Genomic DNA, 17384 nt, shown 5'->3' on the forward strand with positions numbered 1-17384 from the left:
CTCAACCAGCAGAACCCTATCCGGAACGAGTGAAAATGCCATTTTATCATCTGATTCAGATGCTACTTTGGGAGGTAGGGAATATTTCAATGAGGGCTTCTCAATGGTTTCAATAATAGTGGGTTTCTGAATCTTTGGAGCCATTACAAACTCAGGATATCTTCTAACAAAAAAGGCTTTAGGTTTGAAACTTAACTAACAAACGCTTTCACTTAGTAAATATAAAACAGATAATCACACTAATATTTCCCAGTTAGCTGGTTCTTATAAATGCTTGAGATCGATGTGTAAATACCTTGAGATTCGCTCGAGAGGTGTTTGATTGCCTTTGAATTGCTTAGCTCTGCTATTTGAAAACTTGGTAAGTGTGAAATGACCGTGCAAAATGCTTTAAGTACACATTTTACCTTGTCAGGATTCGTGCGGTTAGGTCAAAAAACATTAAATGCACTTGGTTCCACTAAACCGATTACCTTCCTTTTTGCCTTTTACTGACTAAACAAATTTCTTGTATTTACCGACTAGACAGGTCTCTTGCATTTATCGACTAGACAGGTCTCTTGTATTTACCGACTACTCTGGTGCTCCAGAAGACTAGGTAGAATTTCAAACTCGATAATGCATCTTAGCTATGTAGATTTTGGAATTAAGTACATGATAAAATAGGAACTGTTAAGATCTAACTTTGAGAGAATGCAGTCCCTTCATACCTTTACTGATTAATTCGAAGTAGATGCACCTAACTCTGTAGGTAAGGTGCTTTCTTCATTAGTTGATCCATTTTCCTTCTTTTTCCAAATCATCTGTAATTTGCTTCTTATTACCTCAGTATCTCCTCTGGGTTGATCTCTGCAATCTTCAGCCAAGTGTCCAACTTTGTGACAATGAAAACATGCCATACCAAGATTTCTCCATGATCTTCAGTTGTTCATTCCAAACCTTATAAAGTAGTTGGCACTTATATGTCCATATCTTCCACAACATTCACACCATATCCTTGTATTGTAATCCCATGGTACTGTAACATATTGTTGGTTAGGATCTATGTGAGTTCGGTAGCTTCTAGTATTTGCTCGGTGTGCAGACCACATATAGTTCTTCTGCTTAAACCAACACTTCTCGGTACTATATCCATATCTATTGTAGTTTTTGCAAAACCCCTTGAATTTTCTGATAATTGCTAATAGACTTTGTCCTACATTTATTAGATGTGTGACCATACTTATTGCAATTGTAACAATAACCATCAGACCTAGTGACATTCGGTTGCTTACCTTTTCTGATTTGGCACATGTTGGCAGTATGACCTTGATTTCCATAGTAGTTGCAAATAAGTTTCTTTCCTTTTATGTTCTTCTTGTTTCCAACTTGCTTTGATGATTCTCCTCTCTCGGTGATGAAGATTCCTTTCTCGGTAGAGTTCTTTCTGTTGTAACCGAGTCCTGCATCTTTGTTGGGTCTTCTTATATTCAGTTGCTCATCCAACATCCTTGATGCTTCATAAATTTTCATCAGTGATTCTTTGGCTTTCTTCTCTATTTCAAGTTCATCAGTCAATCTTGATAATTCAAGTTTCAATGCTTGATTCACATTATCCTTCAGATTTTCTTCATGATGTGTATAACCCAATTGATCTGACAGATTACTTTGAATTCTAGTCATCCTAGTGATTTCATCATTCTTTTCAGAACTAATGCTTCAAGCTGTTGTTTTTCTCTTTCCATATCTCTTATGTTATCCTCGACTGTCCTAAATGAATCAAGATTTTCAGTCATCTGTGTGCTGAAATGTTCATGTTCTCTTTTCATTGCTTTTAGCTGATTAGTCAGTGCTTTGTTCTTTTCTTTCAATTCTCCAATCATCTCTTCAGTCTCTTCAGATATACTGTTCTTAGATGATGTCTCAATTTGTTCCACCAACTCTTGTGAGTCTTGTAGATCATCGGATAACCTTCTTCTGACTTTTAGTGATTTTTGCATTTGTCTTTGAATGTTTGCAATCACTTGAATAGCATGATCCAACTCTTCTTGCAGATACACAATTCTCCGATATTGTTTATAGCCTTCCATTGATAAGATCTTTTTCTTTAGGCTGTTAAGCCCTTTTCCAAGATTGAAGCTCTGATACCAATTGTTAGGCCCAATATGGAAAGCTAATGTGTTGAGAGGGGAGGGGTGAATCAGTACTTCAAATCTTTTCTTGAACAATAACTTTACTATTAAGCATAAACCAAAAACTGATGTAACATAATATAATGCTAAAACAAATAAATAACAATCATGCATGATTCACTCCATAACACATATATTTTGGTTACATAGAAACTCTTGGTTAGAGAGAAAAACTACAGTGGGGATGGCACCCACAACTTCACTACTGCAATAATAAAGGTTGCTCGGTTAGAGCTACACGTTTAGCTATTTCTGATAGCTTACCCTGTTAGGAGTATCAAGATCTTTGGATCTACCTTGCTAAAGGATTTTACAACACTTAAACTAAATGTTGCACCTGGTTAAAGGCTTTACAATTTATAGACTTTGTTAGAGTCTTTTACCCTGTTAAAGTTTTCTCTTACAACTCAAAATATTACAATAAAATCTTTACAAATATCTGCAACTTTACATCTAAAATGTTATAATAGATTCTATGTGCTCAAAATGAAATTACCTTGCTTATAGCATACCTTGGTAACCCATAAAATAACTCGGTAAACCTTTCTGTTTACTCTGTTCCTTGACTGTTCTCTGAAATCCTTCTCGGTGACCTCTGTGTATCTGTAACAGTCATAACACTTAGTGCTTTCCCATGATTTTTCTTTTCACATATGTCAGTCTTCGCACTCACATGTCTTGCTTCTCAGTCATACACACATACATACTTGATCCTCAATTCATGTTGTATAAATAGATCTTTTATGACGGTGATCTTATTCATGCATCGATCTTACAAACAAGATTCATCGAATGAATAACTATACAAAATATTTCATTGGATAGATGACCTCAAGTTCATACAAAATCTTTAGTGCAATTTCCAATGTGATAACGGTTCCTTGTTCCTCGATCTTTGTAACACATTTCCCATATGTGTCTAGGTTCAATGAATCTGGTAACATGTTTCACTCGATGTGTATCAACTCGGTATACCATCTTTGTTGCTCGGTAGTCATAGAGTGTTACTCAGTAGACAACTCGGTGTATACTAGACTCTGTGACTTGTAACTTCTGTAACCGACTGCTTTGTGCTTACAGACTAAGAATTTCGGTAGTAATAACCGACTAGAGTATATAGAATGACTTTGGATATAAAACTAATGAAAACTTAGTAAATAGTAACATGGATTGCCTTGTTTACCAAAAATTGAGGTTCTAATTTGAACCATTTGTCAATTGGTTAATATTAGCCAGTAAAATATATGCATATAGCCATTTAATCTATGTGAGAATATGTTTGTATTCATTGTGATCTATACATGATTGTTTATTTTCTCTTTGATGTCTTGAGAAAAAAATACTTATTTTGTTTAGATTCTAAATTATTTTTTTAATCAACAAATAATCTTTTTTAAATCGTCAAGGATGAAGTTCCTAATAGATCCCACTTATTATGTCGAGAGACATGTTTTACAACGACATCAAAGAATCTCAAAACCTTTAATTTAGATTTCACTCAAATAAATATTTAAAAATAAACATAATATTGATAAGAATAAACATTAAAATATTTTAAATACATCCAATAAAAAAAATCTAAAATATCAACTTGAAACCATTTTATTTACTTATAAATTATTTCACTTTATACAAAAATAAATCTTTACGTTTTATTTTTAAATTATTTTAAAAAATAATAGTGATATGTTTTATACTTTATATATAATTTCCTAAAACAATGTAATACCTATACATCATCTACTCCCTCTTTTTACACAAAAAAATATTAATTTTAAAAATAATTAAAATATCAAATTTACAAATATAATACAAATGAGACCTATAAATTATATATTTTTAATTAATACAATCACATTAATTAGGCATATCACATCAAATTTTATAAAATATTGAAATTGATGTAAAAGATAATTATTAAATACAAAGACCTCATTTTCTAATAACTTTAATTAAAATATATTTCATTTTTAAAAAAAGTCTTAAACATATTACATCAAGCTCTATAAAATAAAAGTCATTAAACATATTACATCAAACTCTATAAAATATTTTCCTTAAGTTTATATTATTCAAATGAAATTGGACTACATTGTAGGTTGACCAAAACACAAGAGCCTCCTTATTATTATTATTTTTTAATAAAAATCAATGAACATATTGCAACAAATTTTATAAAATATTTTAATATGTTTATATAATTTCATTGAATTAGATTATATTGTAGGATAATCAAAACATAAAAACCTCTTTCTTATTATTTTTCATGAAAATTTGTATTAATATAACTGATTTCACTATCTTGTAAGATGATTATAGCATATAAGACATTTTTAAAAATATAATATAAATTTTAATTAACAAAAGTACATTGTAGCATAGTTCCTACCAAGTGTTGGGAGAACTATTTTGCCCTTTGGAAACTAGAGAAAGGAGAGGAGCATTGACCCACTCAAATTTTAATATGCAATTGTATTGTTTATCATTTTTTAAATCAAGAATACTGATATAAATTGCTTACATCAATGAAGACAACTTTAAAATTGTGTATTTACTTTTGGGCGTTTGTAGTATATTTGGGAAGTATGAAGAGTTCCTAGTGGGCTAAAAACTTGATAATTTTGTTATGACAATGAAAACCATATAATACTATGCCAATTGTTTATTTTGCATGTGAATTGTGAAAGAAAATTTGGAACCATAAAAATGATAATTTTCACATAACCCTTATAGAAATTAATTCAAATAAGCACTTAGAATCCATATGCAAATAATAAACAACATACCCATGAAAATGTGACACAAGATATACCATGGGAAAACCCTCATGATGGAAAAACCTAGCCTTCAAAAGCATCTATCATCCATGTATTATCAGTAATGTAACATAATAAATACAATCATGAAAGCTTTTGAAGCCTTAGCCATCAACAAGCACTCCATGTGAACAAATATTTAATCACACATCCCATGTAATGCCTGCCAAAATACCCTAGAGAAATACACTAAGTAACATGCAAAATAGAAATAACCACTTTTTTTTTTACATATATACATGCATCCAATACAATAACTTCTCATATGCAATAACATTCATTATCTTAGCGGTATTAAATCAATATGAACATAACACCATTAAGATACACAAGAAAAATTAAACACAACTACATCAATAACCTCTATCTTCCCTAGGGTATCTCAACACCATTACTTAAACTAAACACTTAACAATTCCTAACATAATAACATATTTACTTCCATAACCCAAATGCAGTCTAACTTACTATCATTAATTCCTTCCACACAATCACATATGGTTCGTTACTTGAATCTAGAATGATTACATCCATCTATGAATACTCAAACCATCCCATGAGGTTCATTTTAATGCACCAATACCAAATATTCCTATCCTAACAATTCATTTCTTTTAACATCAATTGACCATTTCAATACCAATTACCACATTATTAAAAATAGCAATATGAACTAATTACATCATCACAAGCATAGCACTAAGTACACATCCATAGATTCAACATCCATTGTTTTCATTATTAATCATTCTCAAAATACACATGATACATCACTGATTTCCCTAATAAAATCTACTAGATACACGAAAACAATGTCTTTTACAACAATGGGCATAGTTCTCAAATACAATTACATACATACGTCAAATGAATCATGTACAATAATCTACTATGAATATCCATCCACAAGCTGAAGAGATAAGAGATCCACATCCACGCAAGGCATCCAAGAAAAGAATCCCAATGGAAGAAAGGCACCAACCAATCAACCATGTGGAACCAAAGGAACCATACCCCATGCTAGGAAATGACATGAGATCCCACACACACTCTAGATCTAAGCTAACACCTAACTACCAAAGAAAACAACTCTAACACAAACCAAGAGAAACATACCAAACAACCAAGAAACCTCCAGAGGCGACTCAACAAACAGACATAAGGAACTAGGACCAACATGTAGGGAAAGAGTGTCATCACATGCTACCACATAGGATACACATGTGAAACCATCTCAACCTTGGAGGAAATCAAGGTAGTATGGTTTACCTGGTTAAAAGATCTACCACCTCACTCCAGTCTCTGATCCATGAGATGGGTATTACAAAACACATTTCTTATCTTGCTTAGATGAGTTACTCTACCCAACTCACCTAATATTAATTATTATGTTATCACTTATCAGTTACAATGGAAAACTTCCAATGAGCTATCCAAATGGTCTAGACCCCGACTCTATTACTCAAGAATCCTAGCAGTCTATTCATCGTGACCTTGGTAGACTCGTGGAAGCCCACTCCCCCTAATCATGCACCTAGGCCTCAAATCTCACAAAACACAATCCAGAAAACCAAGATAAAGTCTCATAAATGCATAATGAGCCAACAACATAATCCACATAGATCTCATTAATCAACATAGACCAAGAATCCAACATCTGGCAAGAAACTAATCATCTTGCAATAATATAAATAACCAAATAATGCATCAAATCACTACTTTGGGCATACATGAGAACTTAGGAACATACTTAGCCTTTGGACAGACCTCAACACAATTTGAGAAAACCAGAAAATCCAATCTGAAACTCTAGAAATTGGAAAAACTGAACTAGAATATAGAAATAACCAAATTAGTGCATACACCTAGCTGTGCAGGGCATTTGAAATGTTCAATAACACATTTGCAGATTCATGCAGTGCATATGCTGAGGTATTCAATGCATTCATTGAACCTTGTAGCACATCCATAAGAAAATGGTGCATAAGCCCAACCTGGCAGCACATTTAAGAAACAAACCAATGCCTTTGATTAAAGAAACAACACATATAAAAAAAGTATTAGCGCATATGTAGTTTTTGAACCTTTGTCCCGAATACTCAGATGAAAAGATAATCTTACAACGATAAAATAAAATCATAGAGATAAAAAAAGTCTCAAAAACATAATCATAAGGGACGCAAACATAATAAAATGTCAAAGAATAATCATCCAGGCTCAAAATATGCATATAAGCACAAACAAGACTTTGAAACAATAATCTACCGGTCATGTTTGGGCATGGAAACTCTCAGAAAGATGAATAGAGCCTCCCAACTTCCAACTTATAGTAAAGAGACTCAAGACAAGAACTAGACCTGAGATCCTATACTAGTATGCCTCCCTCGATCAAACTTTTTAGATACATGTTTTGACTATAGTTAACTTTTTCAGTGGATATTAGTGGATACATTATATTTTGATATTTTACTTAGATATTATTTTATGATGTGTTATACCGAAATAGTAGACTTTAGCCTTAACAAAACATTCATGCACCAACCGGTATACCGGTATAAACAAAATTGAAAGAAGTAAAGCAACCAATAAGCCAAACACATAAATGAGAACCATAACACATAGATTTATACGTGGAAAACCTCAATGAGGAAAAACCATGGTGGGATTTGTGACCCACAATATCAATCCACTGGTATTACAATATATGATAGGCCTACACTTGTAAGAAGGCTTATAGCCTAGAGCACACTGCTCAATCACAATAGGAGCCTCATTGACTACATAAAATTTCAGACAACAATTCAGAGAAATGTGAACTACTAAGATAGCATATTCTATGCCAGAATACAATTCTGGTTTATGCTTTGTTTGTTCCAGTTGAAACCCTAAACCCCTTTATCAGAATAACCCTTACAATAAATTCCTCACATACATAATCCCTCTGATATATTTCACATCATATTACATTTACACATCCATTACATTACATCCCTATTATTCTCCTCTTTTTTCAAAATGATCTAATAAATCTGCCCTATATACCCTATACAAATTTATGCCTTATGTCGACTTACAAAGATATACACAATATCAGATTACATGTCGACCATATATCACAAATCTATAAAAATTATAACAAGTTGTCAATTCCGAATCCAAGATAAGTCAGCCTCCAATACCGATAACCTTTACTATAACATGTCGGCCTGCATTGCCGGTGACCAAAGAAATCTTTTTAAACTGTCGGTGCCGATGCGGGTGTAGAATTCATGAAGTTCCAGTCGGTACACCATATGAAGTCGGAACCCAAAATCATGTTGCCATCAATGACAACATAGTGAAACCAACCAATAGAGTGTCAATTTCCAACAATATCCCCCTTTGGCATTGATGGCAACACTTATGTGAAAAATGGTCATGGTTTCATATGTCGATTTCATCCTGCCTTGCTCCCCCTAAGCTAAGTATGCAAAATACTCCATATCTCCAAAATTCCAAAAACTTTGTAACTCCCCCTAATGTATGCAACCATTTTATCCTTTTTCACATCTATACTACTCCCCCTTTGACATCAATGCCCCCAAAAAAAAGAATGTCAAAGAATAAGTATTGTACACTGAATACCTCCAAAAATGTCTTACCGGAGCTTGACCAATTTCAAGATTTCCAAATAAGCTTTCTCCAATAATTCCACATAAGTGTCCTAGCCGGTTTTGAATGTGTCGGAGATAGATACAAGTCCACTCAATAAATATGCAAAATATTCTTTCTCATTGACCTCTGTCAGTGTGGGCTTTCCCAACATATCCATGCATTCCTTCTTATGTACACAGAGTGAATCCAATCTAGGACTCACTAAACCTTTGAGACTTCTGGCTCTCCAAATGATTTTATTTCTTTCCTTTTCAAGAGCATAAATTTGGTTCTCCAAATTCAAAATTTGACCATCAATTGATGTTGTCAGTGAAATTAATCCATCAAAAGAGTTAGCAATACTAGCAATTTTCTCCCATATCTCTTTTATCTTTTTATCTACATTTGGTGTAAGTATTTCAGTATTGCAACATACCCTGTATATGTTTGTACATTGTTTCAAAGAATTTTCAATTAGAATTAACTTCTCCTCAATCTTTTTCTTCTCTGTCTCAATGATCTGATCAAAAGCGGCTCTCTTAGCCTAAGTGAATCTTTCAAGTGCTTTCCGATTAGAGATCTATTTCTAAGGATTGAAAGTCTTTTGATATGTGATCAATGATTACCTTAAGCTTTCTGGAAGGGCTCACTTCGTTATCAATCTTACATTTCAGGTCCAATCTATGTAGAACAGTGATTGATTGATCTATGATCCCCTTGTCTGCGAATCCCTCCTTCATCAATTTTTGAGCAGCCATCATCATCAGTTTTGTGGGACTCATCTATGTGATGGTTTTCTTTTCTACTAAAGAAGTGTCAATTGATAATAATGATAGGCTCCCAAATAGTACCCTATTGGATTCCCCTATTTTCTCTAATGATTTATCCTTTATTACTTCCTCACTTGCACCAGTGGCTTCGCCACTTGGTGTAGTTTGTGTAACTATTAGTTCCTCTCTAGGAATAGTATTCTCAACTTGTACATTAGTATCTGGAGGATAATTTTCCTCAATGTTAGTATCTTGTACAATGTTCTCAGTATTAACCAATGTTTCAGTGTTTGTCTTTACATTTATGTTTACTGGTGGCTCAATTTCCACTATCTTGATATTTTTCAAAACTGACGGTGGAGTACCCATAATCCCTTTTCCTTTCCATTCAACTGAGGTATCTACAGTGTCGGTCTTGGTCTCTGGTGAAGTAAAGAATCCTCTATGTTCTCCCACAAATTTAATCCAAGCTTTCTGAGTTTCCTTTATTACTTCATTCATTCTCCCTAGCATCAAGCTAGTTATCATATGTTTGCTATTGAAAACCTTTCTATCTGTAGCCTCAATTGTCTTATCCATTTCATTTGGAGTTATAGTAACATAGATAGCTAGTAGTTCTTTCATATTAATGTGTTTATCCTCTTGCATAACAGATAATCTTCTAGCATCTAACATGCTATATAACTCAGCCGGTATTTGATTTTCTATCTCTATTAAGGCTTTCTTGTAAATATCTAAGTATAATAGGACTGCTTCCTCTACCTCTCTGTGTTCATCAACCTCTAATTTGTCATAATAAAACTTAACATTCTTCAGAATGCCATCTTTAGTTATTTCATCAACAATTTCTGCACAAGTTTTAGGTGTAACCTTACCAGAATCAGTGTCATCCTTCTTCTTACTCTTGACAGTAACAGATGCAGTTGTAGGTGTAGCTTTAGGTGCTTGCTTCTGAGCCGGTAACTTAATTGTGACCTTTCTAACCGGTTTCTTCCTTGCTTCTACCTTAGGTTCTTCTGGTTTCTTCCTAACAACCCTCTTGAAGGCTAATGGTGTGTTATCCTCTGATTCAGAATCTGTAGTAACAAGTTCAATATGAACTTCTGGATCCTTCCTCTTTCTCCCTTTCTCCGGGACAACATCAATAAGTACCTTTATGTCCTTTGAGACCCCCTGTACAAATTTGCTTTCTTTTCCTTCTTGTTTTTCCCTTCTCTTCTGGTTGAACTTTGTTTCAACCTCTAGAATCTTCTGCTATTCAGTTCCATAGGGCTTCTCTGCCTCATCTATTTCTACATCGATCAAAATTTTTGCATAGGCATCAAGGATTAATGCATCTACCTCATATCCCATTTCCTCTATCCAAATCTTCTAGGGCTTGACTGCCTCCATGAGATTCACATCCTCCTTAACCATAAAACATATGTCGATAGAGTATTTATCTACTATATGCTTAGTTATTCTTATCCTAGACTTCATAGATTTTTGAAATATCTCTTTGACTTCCTAATGCAGCAATTGATTGTTTTAACTATCTTCCTACCGGAATGTCAAAATCCCGTTGCTTCCTACCAGAACCAGGTGTATCATTCAGAAAGTATAATATCAAGAAGACTAAAAAATTCCCATATCGGAAGGTGCTCTTCTTCTCACCTTTAATCTTTCCTAAGCTGATCAATAACTCTTCAAGCATCCAACCACAAAGATCTAACTTTACATTTTCTCTTATCATCTTATATGCAGCCAAAATACATGAACTGGAAATAGAATTCAATCAGTTTGATTGAGTTAGCTTGTATCCTATAACCATGCTGCCAAACTTGATGTTGGTGTCTGTGATAGTGCCCACCTTCATCGATCTCTTGTCAGATGTGGCACCGGTGATCTGCCTCACGAAGTCGTTTGACACTTTCTTATCCAGATGTTTCCCTACCGATGGAAAACTAGTAATCGCTCGGATGGCTTACTTAGTGATTTTATAAGGCCTGTCCAACCATATGAATTCCCCATGTACTATGCTCAGTACATATCTAATTATTTCATTCTCAAACTTTGGAATATCCAAAATATCTGTAAACCCTATATCTTCAATGTGTTGATATGCCAGTTTAATCTTTCTAGATTCTCCCATTAGTTCATTCATATACATCCCCTTGATCTTTGAAGTTCCCAAGTCCTCTATATGACAATGAATGTATGCCCTAACATCTTCTACATACACCACTCCTTCCAAAACGCAAGAAAATGCTCCAACTGAATCTTCCTTGGTAGCCACATGTGGATACCACTTGAAAATTGGCCTGGGGCAGTCCTTAACCTCCACAATAGTTGGATTTGCAACAAAAATAGGAACACAAGATGATCCTACTTCCATGTTTCAAGAAAAATACCTTTAGATCGCTCTCGGTGAAAACCTTCAACAAGTTCTTCTAGACGTCGGTGTGATCGCTCAAGAAGAAATCTGATTACCTCTAAATAGCCTCTGATCACACTTAGTCGCTTTGAATCACTTTGAATGTAGGGTGATTAACAATGAAGTGTATTCAACCTTTTATCCTTTGACAAAAAACCTAATCTTCCATTCTCATAAATAACTGTCAATGAAAGATACCGGATCTCTCTCAGAATATATCCATGTCGGATAATCCTTTCCAATATTTGGAACATCTTCCAGAACCTCTTTCCGGGGCATATGCAACATCTTCATGAATTTTTCCTACCCCTAAGGCATCTACCTTAGTTATCGGATGAGCTCACTGCCGGTGCAAAAGAAGCCTCTTCAATCAGATAGGTACCAGGACATTCCCATCTGATGATTGTTCTTCAGGCTTCCTAACCCATCTCTGAGTATGATCATGCTGCATTTCACTAACCTTCTCTTTTCCTTTTTCATTTGATCCTCCATTACTAACTAGTAGATTTTTTCTTCTACAGAACTTAGCAATATGTCCAATTTCATTACATGCATAACATGTAACATTGTTTTTTTGAATTACTTTGCTAAAACCGGTGAAATTGCTTGACCCGCACTGATTAGCCATATGTCCAAATTTTCCACAAGAATAGCATTTTATATTCATTCTGCAATCTTTTGTCTTATGACCAATTTTATTGCATTTAGAACATTTACTAGGAGCATAATCAGGGTTCTGATTTGCTCTGTTTCTACATTGCCTAACCATGTGACCAAATCTATTGCAAACAAAACATTTACCATTGAATTTATAATCATTGAATTCTCTTACCAGTGCCTTATGGTTTTGATCTTCATAAGCAGTACTAGAACTCTATCCTTGCTTAAATCCAAGTCCATTGGAATCTCCAATATGCCTATCTCTTCAATAACTCATCAAGTTGTGCTGAGCTGATCTTGAATTTTTCTTTGTACTCACTTGCAACAGTTAAATCTTCTCTTAGTATTATCATTTGTCTCTCAAGCTCTTACTCATTGCTCTGGGATTGTACCAAATCAGTTATCAACATATCATTTTCATGAACCAGCCTACCACATTCTTCAAACTTGTTCTTTAGGGATACAACAAGATTTTCTTCCTTTTTCTTTCTTTCATTAATCTCCTTACACATCCTCATAGTTATAACTTGCATTTCATTCTTCATAACCATGTTCTCCTAACTCAATTTCTGACATTGTTCCTTAAGTGCATTTTTCTCTTCATCATCCTGATTTTGTAAAAGTTCCTTCCTTCTAGCTTGAATAGATGATAGCCAACTCATTTTGTAGCTTTAGTTATTCAATCTTTCAGCATCATAATCTTCACACTAATACATTTGGACTAGATTTCCAACTGAGGTTTTCGATGGAGAAGGTATATTGTGGCCAAATTTGATTTTTTTTTGAAAAAATGCCTACATTCCTCGTAATTCCGATGGCAATTACCCATTTGGTTTCGATGAAGAAGGCATTAGCAATGAGAATTTTCTTTTTTTCAAAAAAGTGCTCGAGTTCGTCGTAATTCCAACGACAGCGGCCATTACAAAATAAAAAAAGAGGCGGGGAATTCATTTGTGAATTGCAATCTCGCGTAGGTGTCCGTGGTGACTTCAACCTCCAAGAACATCAAACCCGCATCGAAGGCAATCCCACGCAGGAGGTAGATTCAAATTGCCCTAGTTTTTAATTTCATGTTGCAAAAAATATACATGTGGTGGTTAATTGTCCTAGTTTAATCTTGTAAAACCATAGAACTGTGATTGAGGAGTGAGTGTTCAATTTTGTATCAACAATCCCTTCCTCCCATATATGCGCATGTTGATTGTTCACATGATATCACATCTCTTTGCGGCATCGTATCAAACAATTCACGAGCCTTGTCCATGTTTCCACATTTTGCATTCATGTCAAGCAGGGCATTTGCAAGTACAACACCTAACAAAATTCCTCTATCCATTATGCTTTGATGAATGTCCATACCTTGTTCCAAAGCTCCCATTTTTGCACAGGTAGGGAGGATGCTAGCAAAGGTTGTGGAATTTGGCTTTATGCCTTCCAATTTCATTTCTTGAAAGTGTCTAAAGCCTTTTTAACAAATCCATTTTGTGCATATCCAGCAATCATTGCAGTCCACGAGACAACATTTCTTTTAGGCATTCTATCAAATAGTTCACGTACCTTGTCTATGCTTCCACATTTTGCATACATGTCTACCAAGGCAGTTACAACTAAAACATCTGACAAAATTTCTCTATCCTTTATGCTTCGATGAATGTCCATGCCCTATTCCAAATCTCCCATTTTGGCACAGGCAGGGAGGATAGTAGCAATGGTCGTGGAATTTGGCTTTACACCTACCGATTGCATTTGCTTGAAAGTTTCTAAAGCCTTCTCAACAAATCCATTTTGTGCAGTTGCAACTACATCTGACAAAATTCCTCTATCTTTTATGCTTTGATGGATGTCCATACCCTGTTCCAAAGCTCCCATTTTGGCACAGGCTGGGAGTAAGCTAGCAAACATAACTAAAGAAATGCAATGATCAGCTCCAAAGACATCAAACCACTACTGACAAAACCAAGAGTCTAAAATATGATAGGGTAATAGTGTGAGTTGTCCTGAAATAAAATATTTTATTTTCAATTTCAACTTAAACATAATTACTTAGCCATTTAATGTTTATAATAAGTGTTTAATTTATGAAAGAAATAAATGGTTGGCCACAAGTACATGAGTTACTAAATGCACACAAATAAGTGAATTTGATATTCAAAACTATCTACAATGAATTCAATTCTTGTCCATTAGTCATTTATGTTTGCAATAAGCATCTTTCTTTGTTTTTCTTAATCTTTATTCATAGTTATGTGCATATTTCACATTCTATAATTAGGATATCAATTGCTATGGCTGAACACTAGCATGATGTTTGTGTTGTGGTATAGATGCATGGAAACATAATTATGGGATTGTTATATTATAGAGATCATAAATCTAGATATCACATATTAGTTATAGCTCTTCTTGGATTGAGTCTAAAGTTGACATACAATCATAAAGCCATTATTAGCAGATCTATCCATTTCTAGTAAAGACAATTGAGAAAGTCATTTTGATATTGAGAGTTTCTTATCTATTTACCTATTGATCATTATTAAGCCATAATATTTAGGTCTATTTATCTCTCTTGCAAAACCTCTATAAGTGTCCTAGATTGTCCCTACTACTCACTCTTCAATTCGAAAAAATGGAGTTCTAAAGATTTGTTGCACAAGATGGTGTTGAACGTATCAACAAGGCTAGCATGGAAGGCATGTTCAAACTTCCACTTGCACAACTTACAACAAATGATTTGTTGATAGAAGAAATTCTTGAAATAGGGATACAATCGAAAGACAAGTAAGTACATACAAACCTCCTCAGTTGAAAGTAAAATCTATGTATAAAAAGAGTACATTGAATCCCAATCCATAAACACAATAGAGATACTGATGGAGACTTAATTGGATGTAGCATGTCACACCAAAGTTGTTAGAGTATGCTAAGCTAGTACATAATGTTTCGTAAAGCCACATTAGTATTTTACCCAGATCATTATCTACCAAACCTAACTATAGTAATCCTTTTGAGGATTAATTTCATGGTGCTAGATCTTCATTTAGTTCCACTTCTTGTTGGAGAAATGAACAGTTATTTCTTGAGGTAGATGAATATCCCATCAATAAAGGACAAGACCCTTTCTAGAATATAACAAATTCTACTCCAACAAAAGATCATGGGGGTTTCACTAGAGATATTGAATAAGAGATAGACTTCTACTGCTGCATTAAAAGCATTGGCATGTTCTTCATTTATTGATGTAAACTCTCTGTGAGCCACCACAACCAACAAAGGTGTAAAAAGTTGTTTGCAATGCATGGATTTTTAGGATTGTCCTTTGAGAAAATAGAATTAAAGTATGGAAGCAGGATTTGCCAGCTCCTAAGGGAAAGACCATGTTAGACAATAATTTCTATTTTCTTGCTTGTGAAGAAAGACCATGTCAGACAATATCAACGAACAACAAAATAAGGAGACAATTGCTAGATTGTGGTCTAACTTGAAAAGAAAAGGTGATGGAAAATGTTATTGTCCATGAAAAATTTGTAAGGGGTTAAAGACTAGAAGACTTCTAATCAAAACAACAAAGAAACATTGTAGGCTGCATGGTCACATTGGAGGTGGACATGATTATCATCCATTGGTAAGTTTTTCATTATATCGTTTTGATAATTTATATACATAATAAATCACGTGATGATGAGATCATGATCACAATTTATTTATGTATATCAATTTTATATAGGTCAAGCACCCCGGAGCACATGGTATGGATCAACACAACCCTGAGAATATGGTTTTTGAAGTGGACGAACATGGAGGTGTGAATATTGAAGTTGAAGATAATGATCCCATGGAAGATGACGATCATGAGCCAGAAAACACAATTGAAGATGATGGTACAAATACATTGATCCATGACTCATTTAGTACTCGTGCAGCTGATCATGATGATGAAGATGACCTTGATGTTGTTCATGATGTCCCTCTACTTGAGAGGGCATCTAAGGCCCTTTATGAAGGCTCGCAGGCAACTCTTCTCTCCGTTGTATTGTTGTTGGTGAACTTGAAGGTTATGAATGGTTTATCCAACATAACAATGTCACGTATGTTAAGGCATGTCATATATGTCATAATAAACTATGAATCATGTTGTACCATTAATATTCTTTATTATAACAAATTATATTTTGTTGTTGTAGATTGATAGGTGAGTTTTTGTTACCACCATCAAATATTCTACCTCGCTCATACCGAGAATTATCTGCCGTTATGAAAGATATTGGAATGGAGTATCAAGCAATAGATGCTTGTCCCAATGATCTTATTATATATCACAAACAACATGAATTTTGAACTGAATGCCCTGAATGTCATATCAGTAGATATCGAACAAATCAAATAACAAAAAGGGTTCCTCGCAAGGTTCTTCTCTATATTCCCATTATTCCACGTATGCAACAATTATTCAAGTGCACTAGCTTGGCACAATTTATGGATTACCATGCACACAATAGAAGTTGAGATGACATTATTCGAATGCCTGCAGATGGTTCAACATTTATGGACATAGAGGAAAAGTGGCCACACTTTAAAGAAGAACCTCGTAATCTCAGGCTTTCATTGGCAGCGGACGGTGTCAATCCGTTTGGAGAGATGAAATCTATTTACTCAGTGTGGCCTGTTTTTGTTATCAACAATAACATTCCTCCATGGATGTCAATAAAGAGGGAGCACATAGTGTTGGCAATGATTGTTCTAGGTATTTTATCATTTAAATATAGTTGTCTAAATTTAATTATAAATATTGCAGTAAAATGGTCATAATAATTATGTAATGTTTTTGTTCATTCGATTAGGTAAGTACCAAGTTAAAGATATGAATGTATATATCGAGCCTCTTATCGACAAGTTACTGGAGTTATGGAATGGTTTCACTATG

This window comes from Cryptomeria japonica, chromosome 9, assembly GCF_030272615.1.
Source record: "Cryptomeria japonica chromosome 9, Sugi_1.0, whole genome shotgun sequence".
Classification (NCBI taxonomy): domain Eukaryota; kingdom Viridiplantae; phylum Streptophyta; class Pinopsida; order Cupressales; family Cupressaceae; genus Cryptomeria; species Cryptomeria japonica.